At 39.6% G+C, this 16,583-nt stretch overlaps 1 long non-coding RNA gene across 1 annotated transcript in view; it reads right to left on the bottom strand.

The window, feature by feature from the left end:
• Window positions 1–9,729: 9,729 nt before the first annotated feature.
• The window catches only part of LOC110597677 (uncharacterized), a 136,158-nt gene continuing 129,304 nt past the window's right edge, over window positions 9,730–16,583 (bottom strand). Inside the window, exon 6 of the long non-coding RNA XR_013426660.1 lies at window positions 9,730–10,197. This is a non-coding gene — a long non-coding RNA (uncharacterized LOC110597677). The remainder of the gene's footprint in view (window positions 10,198–16,583) is intronic.

Here is a 16,583-nt window from a genome sequence, read left to right as displayed (position 1 = left end):
TCTCAGAGTCTCCTGAAAGTACAACTCCATTTAAGTATTTTTTTTTTGCACACTAGAAAGAAAAATGATAAGATAATAATGCTGACAATGATGAGAACAACCATCACAATGATAGAGTAATTATAGAGCAAGTTTATTATGTTCTAATTGTGGACCAAGAACTGACATAAGCACTTTTCATGTATTAACTAATTTAATTATCCAGAACAATATATGAATTAAGAATTGTCATATTATTAACATTTTGCAGAAAAGCAAACTAAGGCATTCATTTTAAGTAATTTTTACTAAATTTGTAGAACCATTAGGTGGTTGACCAGATAATTCAAAACCACATATTCTAAAAGCTAAAGATATTTATTTAAGAACACAAGATATTTGAAAAGGTGTCAAATTTCTTCACCTAGTATCATTAGTTTATGCTAATCATAAAAACTAATCTTAGTCTGAGAACTTCTTTTGCATAAATAAGAGATTTTTAAAATTCTGCTTTGTGACCATATCATTTTATGAAATCTTTATGAATATTTATCATATTTCATTATAAATCCCTGTTGTTTCAGCCAACTTTCTGTTACTATAACAAAATACCTGAAATAATCAATTCAAAAAACGGTTTCTTTCAGCCCAGTTTTGAAGAATCCAGTCTATGGTTTCTTGGCCCTATGCTTTGGGGCCTAGGATTAGGCAACACATGGAAATACATCTCACAGAGCCATTTACCTCATGGACAGAAAGCAAAAGAGAGAATGAATGGAAGAAAGAGGCCCCATGAGAACTCTTCATTAGAAGGCATGCCCCCAATGTCCTGAGACCTCCCACCTCTTAAAGGTCCACCACCTCCCAATACTGCCATGATGGAGAACAAGGCTCTACCACGGGGGCCTTTGGGGGGCCTTCCAGATCTAACCTATTGCACTTGTTTCCCTATCCTATCCAAATGTTCACTCTCTCAGTAAAGACACAAATTTGGCATCCTGAGTGTTGTGTTTAGTACCTGAAATGCTTAGAATGCTTGAGGAAATTCAAAATGAAAAACAAATCAACTATGATAACCCAAAGGCTAACTTGAACCTCAGAAGTAGGCCATCTCAGAGCTCAATCTCTGAACTATTTTTTGTGGTAGTGTTTCTTTACCATCTCCACCACCAGACCACTTATGCTCCCTCCCAGGGGTCTGACAAATACCACTTCCCTTCTTGAGGCTTTGCCTATACCTAAGCCAGCCTCACTTCTTAAAGAAAGCTTTACTCAGGGGACACATTGGCCATAAATCTTGAAACTGAAAGAGGGGGAGCTTCTTTTAGAGAAATAGCAAAAAAACACAACTTTCAGGGGATATAATGAGAGTGTCCCTGCTGACTGGTAGGCATTGACTTATCTTCTCCTACTCCCACTCCATCCCAGCAGACCTACCCATAATGGGGCAGGTAAATGAGGTCACGATTGGTAGGGAAATCTGAGAAAGAAAGGAGAGACCCAAGGGGAAAGAGAATAGAGGATCTGAAGAAAAAGGAAGAGTTTCGGTTCTGGGTTCATCTACAAGGTAGTTGGGAGAAGGAGGTAAGTGCATGCCTAGACCCTGCTAGGAAGGGACCAGGAGCAGCTCCTAAACTCCTACCTAAGCCCCCACTTCATGAATGCTTCATGGTAGACAACACCCCAAACCTGAAGGGCAGGACGCATTTCACATGCTTTCAATTTCCCATCATGCTTTGCTCTAACACACAGGACCAGCCCTCTCCACTACAGATTACACTGAGGTTGCATATGCAGCCAGATAACCAGGAGCTCATTGCTTAGATTTAATAGTAAAGCTTCAATTTCCTTCCTTCCATTGATAAAAGTTTATACTCTCCATTTTGTTTTCAAAAGATAAGCCTACAAAGTTACTTTCAAAGCCTGTGCCTTTTTCTGTCTGCCTCACTTAACTTTTCTTGCAACCTGGATTTCTTGATCTTGCTCCAGACCTGGTCACCAGTTCCTCCGGGGTTTGCTGAAGCTGCATGGCATGCCTCCCTGGAAGTAAAAGTTAAAAAGCAAGGACAGAAAAGCTCATGAGGAACCATATTGAAGGTCAAGTTCAGAAGACAATGCAGCTAATGAGAACTTACCAATACTATCTAAAGGCTCAGTGCCACCAGAGCTGGAGCCCAGGGCCCCAAAGGTCTTTAGGTGTGGAATCCACAGCAAATGCTTCATACTGTGAACTGCTGAAGGGATGAAAGTATCATTTTCTCCATGGCCTGGATTTCAAATTTCTCTGTTGAAACCAGAATGCTGTGCACTGGAAGGCAGCTAACCCTTTTTCTTTATTTAAGAAATAAAAATGGATACAGGAAAAGGGAAAATCCCAAAATAGGATTCCAACATCTAATCAGAAAGAAATCCCACTAGCCTACCAACCCGATAGAGTTCAGATATGTACAATTCACTTCAGGTATATATATTTTTAAAGTTCTTATGTTTTGTGTTTGGTTCATTCTTTCTGAAGACTTCTTCCCAAAGCATTGAAAAGGAAACATTTTGTGTGTATGTGTCTGAGATCTTTTAAAAAGCACCCTGTATTATCTGAGAGAAAGAAGAAAAAGAGGCTTTTTTCCAAAAAAAAAATATGTTTAATTTATACTCTAGGTAGCAGCAACAGCAATTACAAAAGTTACCATCATAACAGGAAGACAGCATTATAAACAAAGTTGTTTTGTGTGATTCAAAGTGCAGGTTAAATTTGTTGAACTGTTTCTTCACCACAAAAGAGCCTTTCAGCAATTAAGGTAATTTTTCTTATTTAATTGGAAGTTTTATGAAATCTTCATGGCCAATTTTCCTCCATGTTTATTCCCTGAATTGTATTTGTATTTGATAAGAATTTGGAATTGTTTTATAACATGTACTTTGTAAACACCTGATATCAAAAATATTATTGACTAGTTCATCTTTATGGTACTTGTAAGAACTTGCTTGCCTAATACTCAGACATGCACTTTTTTTTAAAGAGAGAGTGAGAGAGAGAGAGAGAGAGAGAGAGAGAGAGAGAGAGAGAGAGAGAATTTTTTTAATTTTTAGTTTTCGGTGGATACAACATCTTTTTATTTGTATGTGGTGCTGAGGATCAAACCCAACACCCCGCGCATGCCAGGCGAGAGCATTACCGCTTGAGCCACATCCCCAGCCCACAGCTATGCACTTTTTGCACATTGCCTGATTTATCATTTACAAAAAACAACAAGAGGAAACAGCCTTATTAGCAGACCTAAGAATATAATGTAGATTCCAACACCAATGTTCTGATATAGTTGTTGATATTTGTGTGTGTCAAGTTTGCCCTTTGAAGACTTGCTTTTTCTTTCTTTTAAAAGTCATCTTTTCTTGGTGTTTTTTGGAATTTTACACAAGAATGGATTCTTCCCAATTCTTGAACTTGAATTCTTCTGACCAAAATTTTTATTGCTTCCTATCAGTCCATTTGACTTTCCTGGTACAGTCAATAGGGAATCTACACTCTCAGTCTTTCCAGCTGTTGTACTGTGGGTAGCACAAGTCAGTCTTCACGCATAGATGAGGAAGCTGAGACACAAAGAGTTTCTTAAACTCCCTGAAGGTCACGGGGAGGACAATGGCAGAGTGAGGATGCACACTCAGGGGTCCTGCTATAGAGTCCTGCTACTAACTGGTGCCATGCTCTTCCCTAATTCCCATTTCCCTTCTTACAAGAAGGAAAATATTTTTTCTCTGGTTCATGGCCAAATCCTTCTGTCTTTCTCCAAATTGTGTTCCACAGTAAAGCCAAAGGAATTCTTTCCTAAAGAAAAACTGTGTTCTGGTGTGATAGAGTCATACAAAATCCAATGAGTACATGTGTGACTTAACTTTCTCTTGCTTGGCATCATTACAGAAATTCATCATGTTATCTTAGACATCAGTAGTTTTTTGATGAAGGCAAAGCTCATCCATGGGGTAGAAGTCAAAGAAATCTTAGTTGTAGAGGGGTTCAGGGTGGCAGGAGGTATAGGAGGTCCCTGGGAGATTGAAATACTACTCCGGGTGCTGAACTTACATGGGTTTCATAGATCAAAATTTACTGATTTTTGCATTTCACAGCAAATCATTCCTCAATAGATGAAACAATAGAGGACATTGCTTAAAATAAATTGCTGTTATAGCACCTCAGAAATCTTACTCTCCTACCGCTGTTAGTACCTGATCAGCACCACCCTCCTCCCCAGCCTCAGCTCCCACAGAGTTCACTTGCTCTCTGCAGCTCAACCACATCCACCCCAGAGGCTTGGTCATCCTCAAAGAGGCCAAGCCCTACTTTACTCTATGGCTGGGATTCAAATATACTCCTCTCTTTCCAGAACACTGAACCATTTGTCTGATCCACATTAACTTTTCATTTAGATCTTAGATTGCACGGGAGTGGTGAGGGGATGAGGGGACACACCCCCACACCCCCACACACAACAGATCGCATCACCAAGATAACACCCTCTCATGGTACTAGGTTCCTCCCCATGTTAGCTCTTTTACTATTAGAGTTTTATAGGTTTCGTTCTTTTTGGTGGTTTCTTTTTGTTGTTTTAATAGATTGGTTTTTAGAGCAGTTTTAGGTTCACAGAAAAATTGAAAATGCATAAGGTTCCCATGTCGTCCTGTCCCCACACGTGTGCAATCTCCCCATTACCAACATGTAGCTCCAGCGCATGGGCTTGTATCTTTTATAATTATTTGATTAATGTCTTTTCCATTCTAGACTGTGAGCTCCCTCAGGGCAAGAACTTGCCCAACTTTTGTCCTAATTTTTTTTTTAATGTATCTCAATCTCCTTCTTTGGTACTCAGCTGTATAATATTTATTTAAAGGGGATATTGATAAGGAGCTCTTTCTTTTCATTCCCAATTCAATCTCTATTCCAGTTCACTTTGCAGGTTGTTAAATTTTATTTAACAAGTGAAAATAAAATTTTATGTTATTTGTGGGAGAGGGGATATGGTCATAAAATTATTTTTAAAATAAAAGCTTAGTGTTCTGCAAGGGTGGTAGAACCCAAGACTGAGTAATCAAAAGCTTTGAAGTTTATAATTTTTTTTTCTTTCTGATTAAATGAAAGTAAGTTTACTTGAAGCTCTACTTCCAAAAATTACAAAGCTTCTTTAGAATCTTGAGATGAAAAGGTCATAATAATTTTCCCACACTGCCTTATATAACAGCTGAAATTTAGTCTGCAATGAAATATTTTAATCTTCTTTTCTGACTTTCACTCATAATAGAAGGAAGGAAGGAAGGATGGAAGAAGAAAAGATGGACCTCTAAGGTATTATATAAAACATAAACACAAAGATCATATATAATCACTCCTTCACAGTCTACATCCAACCCTTAACTGACTAGAATGTGGATGCACAAATGATTTTACAGAACCTCTCTAATCCATATTGCAGCTGTATTCTCTGACATTTTTAATTTTATTTTAACTTAGTCAATGACAGAGCAATCCATGCTTTAATGAGTTATATCAATTTTGACTCTATTCCATTCTAACAGTCTGTTTTGTAATCTTCTAAATTAACTAACCCATATGACATGCCTTTTTAAAAGGGCCTACACAATGTGGAAATTGATGTCCTCCAAGTAGAACCAACTCAGACAAAATAAAACAAAAATCTGGTCAAATTGGTTTGCAGCCACTGTAGAAATCAAGCAACTTAATTTTAATTGGCTGCATTTCCATTCTTCAGTGACTGGTTTTGTTGATATACTTCCCTCCCCCAGCCTCCCGAATTAGGAGCTACAATGGTCATAGAGGCTTAGCATAAATCTCATAAATAAATACAGAAGAAACCTTGCCCAAAGTTACCCTAAAGTTTGGTGTTAATCAGAGAAGCACATGGCCATAGACATCTGTTCAGAGTTGAGAGGCCCTTTTGCAGTAGAGAGCTGTTCGGAAACTTTAACCTAAATTAGGCACCAGCTTAAAAGCTCTGCAGTGAGTAAAGGAACACACAAATCAATTGTCAAATGGAAACCACATATCCATCTGTTATGTCCCATGACTCAGAGTCAGACACTCACGAAAACCACCAGCAACCCTGTCACCAAGGCACAAGGACATCCAGGTGTCTCAGTCTGTTAATAAAAGTAATGGGCCATTTGGGCGAGTTAGACACATTTGTTTATGGTTTTCCTTCAGCTATCTAGAGAAATTGTCTAGCTGTTTAGCTTTAAAATCAGTTGTTATGGCAACTACTGTAAACAACAGCTTTGACTACTGGCTGGAGAGCCAGGTTGAAATCATCTGTTTAACTAGTGATCTCTCATAAGAAGCAGAGGTGAAGAGCCTCACTTTAACTGATTTCTAGGGATTAACATAATGTTTAGGAGTCAATAAATGTCTGCTGAGCAAATGATTGAATACATAATTAAAGTTTCTTCTTTAGTTTTCAGTTAAATGTTAACAGAGATGAATCCCAAATTCCTTCTATTGTAGAAACTAGTAGGAGCTTTGAGGAAAGGGTTCCTCCTACACTCACTTTCCTGGGCTCACAGCAAGCCCTGTCAAAGTCTGTGGGCCTCTTTCCTTCTAATAACTTCTCTTCTGTGACTCACACACTGCTATCAGAGTGTCAACTCCATAGGCCCCAGGCAGTCCACAATAGTCTGCTCCTTCTAGGCTCTTGCACAGAAAATATCTGAAGTTATAGATGCTTCAACCTATTGGCCTCACACATCATCCTCATCAACTGTCATCCTCCTAGGGAGATGGATGGATAATTTCCCCTTTGCATTCTGTCCCCTGATATTCCACAGAAATAAGGCCTCCTCGTTTCATCTTGACAAATGACTATTCAGATGACTTCTATAATGAAGTTGAATGCATGCAGTGTGAAGGGAATTGTCATGTGGCAGCTTCTAGGAGTATTCCTTAATGTGTGTTATCTTTTCTCATCCTGCTATTTGTAATATGACTATAAGGACTGGTGCCCTAGTTGCCTCTTCAGACCAGGCAGGTAATGCTGCAACCCAAGGATGGCAAAGTCAGAGTGTCCCAGGACCACATTAAACTAAGTGAGCTATCCTACTGTGCCCAGGTCACCTACCTCCTGCAAAAGAAACTTGCAACCTTGTTCAAGCCACTGTGGTATTGGTCTTTGTGATTTAGAGCTTGGTAATCCTAGTTAATACATTATTAGCCTTCACTCCCTGCCACTTTTCCCTCTTACTGCCTTCTCCTGACAATACCAGCTTTGGTCATCCTCTCATCTACCCCTCCCCATGTTTGTCATTCATCAGTGGAATAGCCACAAGGAAACTTGCAGTTCCCCTGATCCACTCTTAGATGGGCTCATATACCTTCACCTGCATTTTCCCACATCAATTGCTATGTATTCTCTCAGAAATGACTCCATATGTTTTTCTGTCTCCTGGATGTTTAAAAATGAATCACTCCCGAGGGCTGGGGTTGTGGCTCAGCGGTAGAGCTCTCGATTCACACATGGGAGACCCTGGTTTCAATCCTCAGCACCACATAAAAATATAAACAAGTGAAATAAAGGTATTGTGTCCAACTACAACTAAAATATAAACATTTTTTTAAAAATGAATCACTCTCAATACACATGCACATACTCAACTGAAAAACCTGCCTCACTCATTGAGAAAATGGAAAAATGTGTTTAGGAATATCCTTGGTTTTCCCAACACAGAAAGTATAAGCCCAATGCATACCTCCACTTTTATCTACCTCTTTTTTATTGTGGATGCAATGGCCCTTTTTTTTTTTAACCAAAGATCAAATGCTTCAGATGGGTCCTGAATCTGCTATAATTTTAACCTGGTTTGCTCTCTCAACATTCATATTGAAAGCCCCTTACATAATGAGATGTTAAGAAGCAGGATGATTTAGGACCATTAAGAAGTTTACAACCAGAGATAAGAAAAATTGTGCTCTGTATATGTAACATGAATTGTAATGCATTCTGCTGTCATATAAAACAAATTAGAATAAAAATAATTAAAAAATAAAGAGTGATTAAAATTCTGTCCTTATGAATAGATTTGACCCACTCAAGCCATAAATGAATTAATGATTTACCTCAAGAAAATACCAGCCTTAAAAGCCATTTTGGCTAGGCCCTTCTCTTCCTATCTCTTGTCCTGCACTACTTCAAGACTCTAAAAACAAGAAGACCATCACCAGACATGTCCCTGAATCCTTGGACCAGAACCATGAGCCAAAATAAAGCTCTTTCTTTGTAACTTACCCAGTCTGCAGTACTGTGTTATTAGCAACAGAAAATTGACAAGACAGAATCCTAAACCATCCTTTTTTGCTTTCTAAAGAATTTTCCTAAAATCTTTCTTTTCACTTTTACATAATGAATCAATCTCTCTTTTCCCTCCCCTCCACCATTACCGTGTGCAAGTTAACACCACTTACTATCATGGATTATTAAAACAAAACAGAAAACTTCCTTTCTCCCCCTGCTTAGGCATCTTCTATCAAGTGCCATCTCCCCTTAAACTGTCACCTCTCAGGGAACTGTCTCTGCAGATCTCCTTCAGTTCCTCACCTTCGTACGTGTCCTCCAATGGGCTGCTCTCTTCATGTCCCCATGGAAACTGCTCTGACCAGCCAACAGCCAGTGGCACCATTATCCCAAACTCAAGGGTTGCTTCTCTTTTTTGAGTTTACTTGACCTATCAGCAAGAATTTGTTCAGTTGGCCCATCCCTCCCTCTTGAAATACTTTCAACTCTTTGAAAGTCTCTCCAACTTGTCTGGCTCTTCCTTAGTTTCTCGGTTCTCTTCCCAGGCTTGACTTCCAGTGAAGTGCCTTTCTTATCTCTGTCCTCACACCCTCCCTGAGTGCCACGCTGGATCACATGGTGTTACACAGGGCTCTCTGCATTCCCATGCTATCTAGAGTCCTGCCCTACTGGAAATTTGCACACATACGTCCTGCACATATTTATCATCTCCATTTCCTGACTTCTCCTCAATTGACTTCTTCTCTCAGCTTTCAATCCTAGTAGTAGGCCAGTTGATCATTCAATCACCTGATTTCTTCCACTTTCTCGTGGTCTAAATATTGAATTTTTGAGCAAGGCTATTGGTTTTAAAAACACACAGCAAGCCAAATATTTCTCTTTAGGTGTAATTTTATGCCTTACACTGGAATATCACAATTACTGTCTCCTAGACTCAGGGTACTTTTCATGATTGTGCTTTCTGCCTGCCTGATTTTCTGCTTGCTTTTCCTTGACCTCCTTCTCTACAATAATCTCCATAGGAGGATGAAGATGTTTACTCTCATACCCCACACCTCCAGCATCTTCAGCAGCTCCAAAGAACTTAGTCAGTGCTCAGTTTCTGTACTCAAAATGAATGAAAGTCAGTACCTTTGCAGAGTAGATCCATTCTGATTGGGCCTTGAAGTCTGTGCAAGTCCAGCCATGTCTACATTTTGGTGTAGTTGTTCAAAATGCCAAGCTGTGGGACTGCATCCAGCTGTAGGACCTCAGACAAAGCATGGAGACAGAACAGGTCAGCAGACCCTCCAGAAACCAGGCCAGAGAGGGTTCTGAACTCTTCTTCAATGGGCCAGCTATGTGCATGTGAAAAGCTGTACATACATATTACATAGTGTTAGAACGGCGGCCTTGAATTTATTATTTCTTTTATGTTCTATTTTTCTTTATTTGGCACTTAAGATTCATGAGCATTCATTCATTTTATTTTTACAAACATGTTTATTACATGCTACACCCTTGTAAATGCATTGTTAGATCTATCTTTAGCGTCTAAAGCTTTCAAGTCAGCACTTGGCCTTTTTATGGCTGTGAACCCTTTTCAAAGTCGATATTAAAAAAGAAATCAGCATCAGCTAATCAAATTGTCTTTTTTATTTAACTTGTATTTGATGTATGAAATCTTTCCAGATGAATGGTCAAGTTTTGTTTTATTAGAGATTAGCTCCCACTACTGTTTTCAGAGAACTTTCCGGCTTCTTTCCTCAGGAACTTGCTTTTAAATTGGCCCCAGAGACTCCCAGCTCTGAGACTCTTGGCAAAGGGCGCGTGAAGCAGCATCTGTTGGCTGCTTCCTCAGTAACGGCTCTCCTTTGATGTCTTCCTGACACTAGATGCCTACAGGAGCTCCCCCAGAATCTCCACAGCTCTGGCCGATGCAGCAGAATCGCTCCGAGAGAAACAGGAGGGAAACAGAGAAATTAGTCCTAGTTAAAAATGAACAACAAGATTCCCTCGCTAGAGTTTCACCAAAACCTTCTGGCTGTACTTCCTTGGGGCTACTCCATCAGGATTCTCATTCCCCTCCACAAAACCTCTTCATATTCTTCTACTGGTATTCTAAGACATCACTTTTAGTTGTTTATTATTATTATTATTTGCTTTCATTTTTTAGCTTTATCGAGGTATGATTAACAAATAAATTTGTAGACATTCAAATTGTACAGTGTGACATATGTGTGTGTGTGTGTGTGTATATATATATATATATATATATATATATATCTCACAATTGAGTTAATTAATACATCTGTCACCTCACATAGTTACCTTTGTGTATGCATCTGTGCTGAGAACACTTGAAATTTACTCCCCTAGCAAATTTCAAGTGTACCTTACTCTATTATTAACTGAAGTCATCGTGCTATGCATTAGTTCTCTGGAACATATTTATCTTATAACTCCAAGTTTTAGCCCACTGACATTATTCCCTTCTGCCCACTCCAGCAGCTGGTGGCCACCACTCCACTCTCTACTGCTTTGAATTCTACCAGTTTAGGATTCACATATAAGTGAGGTCAAGCAGCATTTGTCTTTCTGTGAATGGCATTGTTTACTGAGCACAGTCTTCAAGGTTGATCTGTGTTTTCAAATGCAGCAGAATTTCTTTCTCATTTCAAACTCAGCGATATTTCATTACATACCTACATAGCAAGAAAATGTTTTTAAAGTATCCACAGAAAACAAGAAAGAATTTTCTCCAAAATTTTCAGAAATTTCATTTTGAGAGGTTTGGGAAACAGGGATGGAGATACTAGATTTCACATAAAAATTAGCATGACTGAAGTGTGGTAAACTATTTAGTCACGAATGTGGATGCTGTTCTCTAGTGGACAAGCATCAAGGTTTCTATGAAAATTCTTTCTGTGGTTGAGACACTTCTCTGACTAACTAGAGATGCTGAGAGCCAGTGTGACCATAGAGCTGCCTTACAAACTCCCTCATTGGGCAAATGAGAAAACTGGGGCTCCCAGCAGTGAGTCCAAAGCCCTATGCAACTTTCTCCTAGTACTGAGGGCAGCAATAGAGGCCTGGGACTTTGCACAGTGTATCCTGTTCAGGGTGCCAAATTACCTAATCCCCTGTTCTCTTAGATTCTGCATCTAGTGGTCCCCAGGCAAGTGTTGTCCAGAATCTGTCACTATGATATGTGAATCCTCAAATCTAAAGCATTCAATGAGATATACAAGTCAGGACGTAGGTAAAGGGGCCTGTCCCTCACTAGGTCCCCAGATGCTCAGGTTCTTCTGTCCCTAGTCTCCTTGGTTCAAGGGCAAACTGAATAAATTCAAGGCGGGCAGTTCAGGCTCAAAAGATCAGTCCTTTGCTGTTTTATGTTGTTGTACTACTGTGTCTCACTTAACAACAAAAGGGGATTTCTCCCACTTTCCCACCACAGGGACCTGCAGGGTCCATTTCCTCTGTGTCCATCCATCTAGGCTATGGGCAGGGCTACAGTTTCCACTGGGAGGGCAACCATAACTGAGCAGGAGAAAGCATCTTCCCATGAATGTGATAACTAAATAGTTTCAGGCTGAAAGACAAAACACAAATCTGCTCTTTTAAAAAGAAATATTTGAATAGTAAGGAAACAAATTACAAAGATCTGTTTTCCACGCTGATCTACAAAGGCTACTGACCTGACTCCATGGCAATATCTGTGAATGCAGACAGGCCGAGGTGTGGGTTGGAGAAGCCTGAATCCCTGGGCCAGAGTGTGGGGAAGGTCAGGAGCCTGGGGAAGCCCTGGAAGGGAGTAGGTGGCATCTGGTTGACCAGTTTGCATGGGCAGCACCTGCCTGGGAAGAGGTCTTGCTGTTGTAAGGAATAGAAGAACCCAGGGTGACTGGCAAGGCCTGGCACAGCATATAGGCATGTGGGACCAGGGAAGGAGCCAGGAACTGGGCTGGGGTTCTTTACAGAATTTACAGAAAGCTCCAACTTGAAGGGATCAGTAGAGTAAGATGGAGGTGAGTTTGGTGAAACTAAAATGTTTGGTCTCAGAAACTAAAACTGATTGGAGTGTGGAGTCACATATTTTTGAGACAGTAAACTCACCCAGGACTTGTTTCCTCAGCATATTATTGGAATATGAAGAGATGAACACCCAAAACATATAGTCTGGCTTCTTAGGTTTACATGCCACTTCTGCAACTTGGCACTCAGGTCAGCAAGGGCAACAATTACTCAAAACTCAGGCATCCCCCCTGTATCTGGAACTGTAAAGCTGGTTGGCAGGGTGGCTATAGGTCCACATTAGATGGCTCCATATGTCCCCAGTATGTGTATGTGTGTGTATACACACACACACACACACACACACACACACAGAGGAACACATATAACATATTTTCTTGATTAATTCACCGGTTGACGGACACCTAGGGTGGTTCCACAGTTTGGTTACTGTGAATTGTGCTGATACACAAACATAGGTAGGCATGTTTTACTGTAGTATGCTGACTTTAAATCTTGAGGATAAATAACAAGGAGTGGTATAGCTGGGTCATATGGTGGTTCCTTTCCTAGTCATTTTATTTTCACAGTGGCTGTACTAATTTACAGTCCCACTAGCAGCATGACAGTATTCCTTTTTCTCCAAATCCGCTCCAGCGTATATTATTTGTATTTTTGATGACTGTCATTCTGACTGGGGTGAGATGAAATCTCAGTGTAGTTTGCTACACAAATTGCTAATGATGTTGAACATTTTTTCATGTATTTATTGGCCATTTGTATTTCTTCCTCTGAGAAGTGTCTGTTTGATTCATTTGCCCATTTATTAATTGGGTTATTTGATTTTTTTGGTGTTAAATGGATGCTAATCCATAATGGGGAGGGTAATTCATAATGGGGGGACATGGGATGAGTGGAGGAACTTTGGATGGGGCAAAAGGAAGGGGGCATGGGGATAGGAAAGATGGTGGAATGAGATGGACATCATTACTCTAGGTATATGTGTGATTGCGCAAATGGTGTGACCCTACTTTGCATACAACCAGAGAAATCAAAAATTGTGCTCCATTTGTATACAATGAATCGAAGAGTATTCTGATGTCATATATAACTGATTAGAATTTTTTTTTAAATCCCCTAAAAAAAATTCTACTGCAAGGAATGTGAAGAGAGAATCTATAGAATGGGAGAAAATCTTTGCTAGTTATTTTTCTGACAGAGGATTAAAATTCAGAATATACAAGAAACTTTAATCACATGATTTCTTAAGACTAGCTTAATGTGTCCAAATAGGTTGTGACACTGTGATGGGACATACCTAGTCCATTTGGGACTCCAACAAGATACTATAGGCTGGATGGCTTAAGCACACTTCTATTTCTCCAGGTTCTGGATGCTAGAAGTCTGAGACAAAAAAATGCCAACATATTTGATGTCTGGTGAGGACCAAATTCCTGAGTGATATACAGATTTCTCTTTAATGAGTTCTCACATGGTGGGAAGAATGAAGGGGCTCTCTGGGGCTTCTTCTATAAGAGCGTATAATCTCTACCTTCAGGATCCAAGCACATCTTCAAGGCCCCATTTCCAAATACCATTACCATGAAGTTAGAATTTCAACAGATGAGTTTGGGGGAAAACAAACATTGAAACCATAGCAGATGGTCCATGGCATTGAGATTCCTGGATTCAGTATAGCAGAGTACCACTAGCAACTTCTCACCACTGCTGAACTGAAATAGCTTTCTTCCTGTGTGTGGACAACTCTAAATTGTATAGCTATGATTTAATTGGGCCTATACAAGGAAATTAACCATACATGAAGTATCAGACTTTATTCCACTCATCAGAAATAAGTACTTTAAAAAAAAAATTTTCTGGCAATTAAAATACCACAAAGTTAATTGTTTTCTCCAACTTCCCAAGCAGCCAGAACTGTCTCACTTGTTAAGCAAAAGGAAACCACTGGTTCCCATTTCACAAGTAAGTGCTTCATGGAGCAACAGGACATGTGGCACTGTGACACTCTCCTCATGGCTATGCTGTAAACTCTGCCTGGGAAGACAGGACCCCACATGTACAATCAGCAGGGGACATTTGCCACACATACTGTAAGTGTGCAATAGGGTTCCTTCATCCCTCTCTGTTGCCCTCCTTCATCCCTCAGGACCCACACAGGTATACTATGTCCAACAATCAACACCTCAGGTCCTGTAGTCACAGCCTGACCCTGATGCTTGCCCTCTATGACAACATAGAAAGTGTTCAGCCTATGCACCACTTCTGTGAGCTCACTGATTGTGAATCATCCATTTCTGCATCCTCAATTCTGGGTGTTTTGCCTTGTAAAGAAGAAATTTTGGTTTAGTAAACATCTGTTTTATTTAACAAGTATCATTGAGTATCCTCTGTATGCCCCAGTCTTAGAATACAGGTAATAAAATTATTGCAAATATCCAGGGTTTTATATGTTGACATTCTAATCCAATTTCTATTACTAAGTCAATTAATAAGCAAAGGAGTGCTCACTGTGGTAGTCAGCTTTTCATTGCTGTGACCAAAGTATCTGACGATGACAACGGAGAGGAGGAAACATTTATTTTGGCTCAGGGTTTCAGAATTTTCAGTCCATAGTCAGTTGACTCCTATTCCTATATTAACACAGGAGCTTTGTGGGGGAACATCTCACATCCAAATCCTAACAATCTCAGTTTACATTTTGAAAAAACCCAAAATTGCAACAGGTGGAAATGAGATGCACAGGGCTGGCAGGAGCTCCTTCCAATGGAGTCTTTGAAGGATGCCTCTCAGAGCAAGCAGAGTCTCTACTGAGACCTGAACAGCGAGAAGGGGACAGAGAAGCAAGAGATAACAAAGGGTTTTCCTAGCAGTTTTCAGCTTGGGATGATTTGGAAACAACAAGAGCATGTGTGTCCTTGATCTGAGACTTGAATTGGACTGTGGAAGGAGGAGATGTATTACGGTCAGAAGGATCTGCACCTGCCGGGTTTGAGACAGTTGGGAGAAGTCTGGATCTTCAAGGAAATGGAGAGCTGTAAAGTTAACAAGGAAAGAATGTGAGCTCCTTTGGGTTTTATAAAGAACACATTGGACATAGCATATTAGAATTGAGAATGTTGACGTGGATGGATATTTCTGAATTGATTTTAAGCCTGACAATGTTGAGTTCTTTCATAGGCATTTTGACCAATGCTGGTGAACGCATTATCATGTGTTGAAATTTCAAGACTAAGACCCCTTTCCCACCATAGTAGGAAACTAAATTCAGGGAGAGCCACTGTGTGACAATAAAGCAGATACTTGAACCTGAGCAAGGAACTGCTGAGCAGTGATGCTAAAGGAAACACATAAAGTGACCAAGGGGTCTAATGAGATTTCAGGATCAAAAACCATCATCTGTATATTTTCAGTGGGGTCGGGGGAGGCACTTTATAGCTGGCCCATTTCCCCTACTACTTCTATTGAAGTTCTATCCTTAGAGTGGATTTACATCTGTCCCCCAATGCCACGGTTCAGGTTGTGTTGGCCTTTTCATTATAAGCCATGTTTACCAAAGGTTTACAACTTGGCTGTAAAAACCAGTTGGCACCGAGACTGGAAACTTGGCATGAACAGTTTGGTATAAACATTGCCCGGAAGCAGTTTTTCTATCTAAATCTGAGAAAAACAGGCTAGGTCATTTTCAAGTTATTTGTGTTCTTCATGCATAAATAAAATGAAGCCTGACAGCTTCAAACAGTTGTTTGCTTTTGCACTCCTTAAAAATAGATTTGATCCAAGAAAAGTAACATTTGGTAAACAAATATTCCATGACGGGCTGTAAGAGAGAAAGAGAGAGAGAGAGAGAGAGAGAGAGAGAGAGAGAGAGAGAGAGAGAAGACATTAAATAGAATGGGAAATGGAAGTGTTTCAAAAGTCACTCTCAGAAAGTAGCAATTAGCAGCAAAGGTATTATTAGATGATTATACAGATTCTAGAACCGAATTTAGAGATTCCCATGGACTCCAAATTAAAAGTATAAACAAACAAAAGACAAGCCTTCAAATAAAATAAAATTTTATTAAAATCTATGGCACACTTCATCCATGGACACAACGTAACTAAATATATGCTGGCAAGACAAGAAAGAAACTAATGACTGTTGAATATGTTTTCTAAGATATGGTATATAAATATGTACATGTATTATAATTTTATTAAAAGTATAAAAAGAAAGTTGGTGAAGGAAGAAAAAATGAATGCTAAATTAAAACTCATTGATTTTAAAAATGCTAATATCAGTGTTTAAAGCCTCTTTCC

The sequence above is a fragment of the Ictidomys tridecemlineatus genome, chromosome 10 (genome assembly GCF_052094955.1).
Source record: "Ictidomys tridecemlineatus isolate mIctTri1 chromosome 10, mIctTri1.hap1, whole genome shotgun sequence".
Classification (NCBI taxonomy): Eukaryota; Metazoa; Chordata; class Mammalia; order Rodentia; family Sciuridae; genus Ictidomys; species Ictidomys tridecemlineatus.
This window is presented reverse-complemented; position numbering and strand designations above follow the sequence as displayed.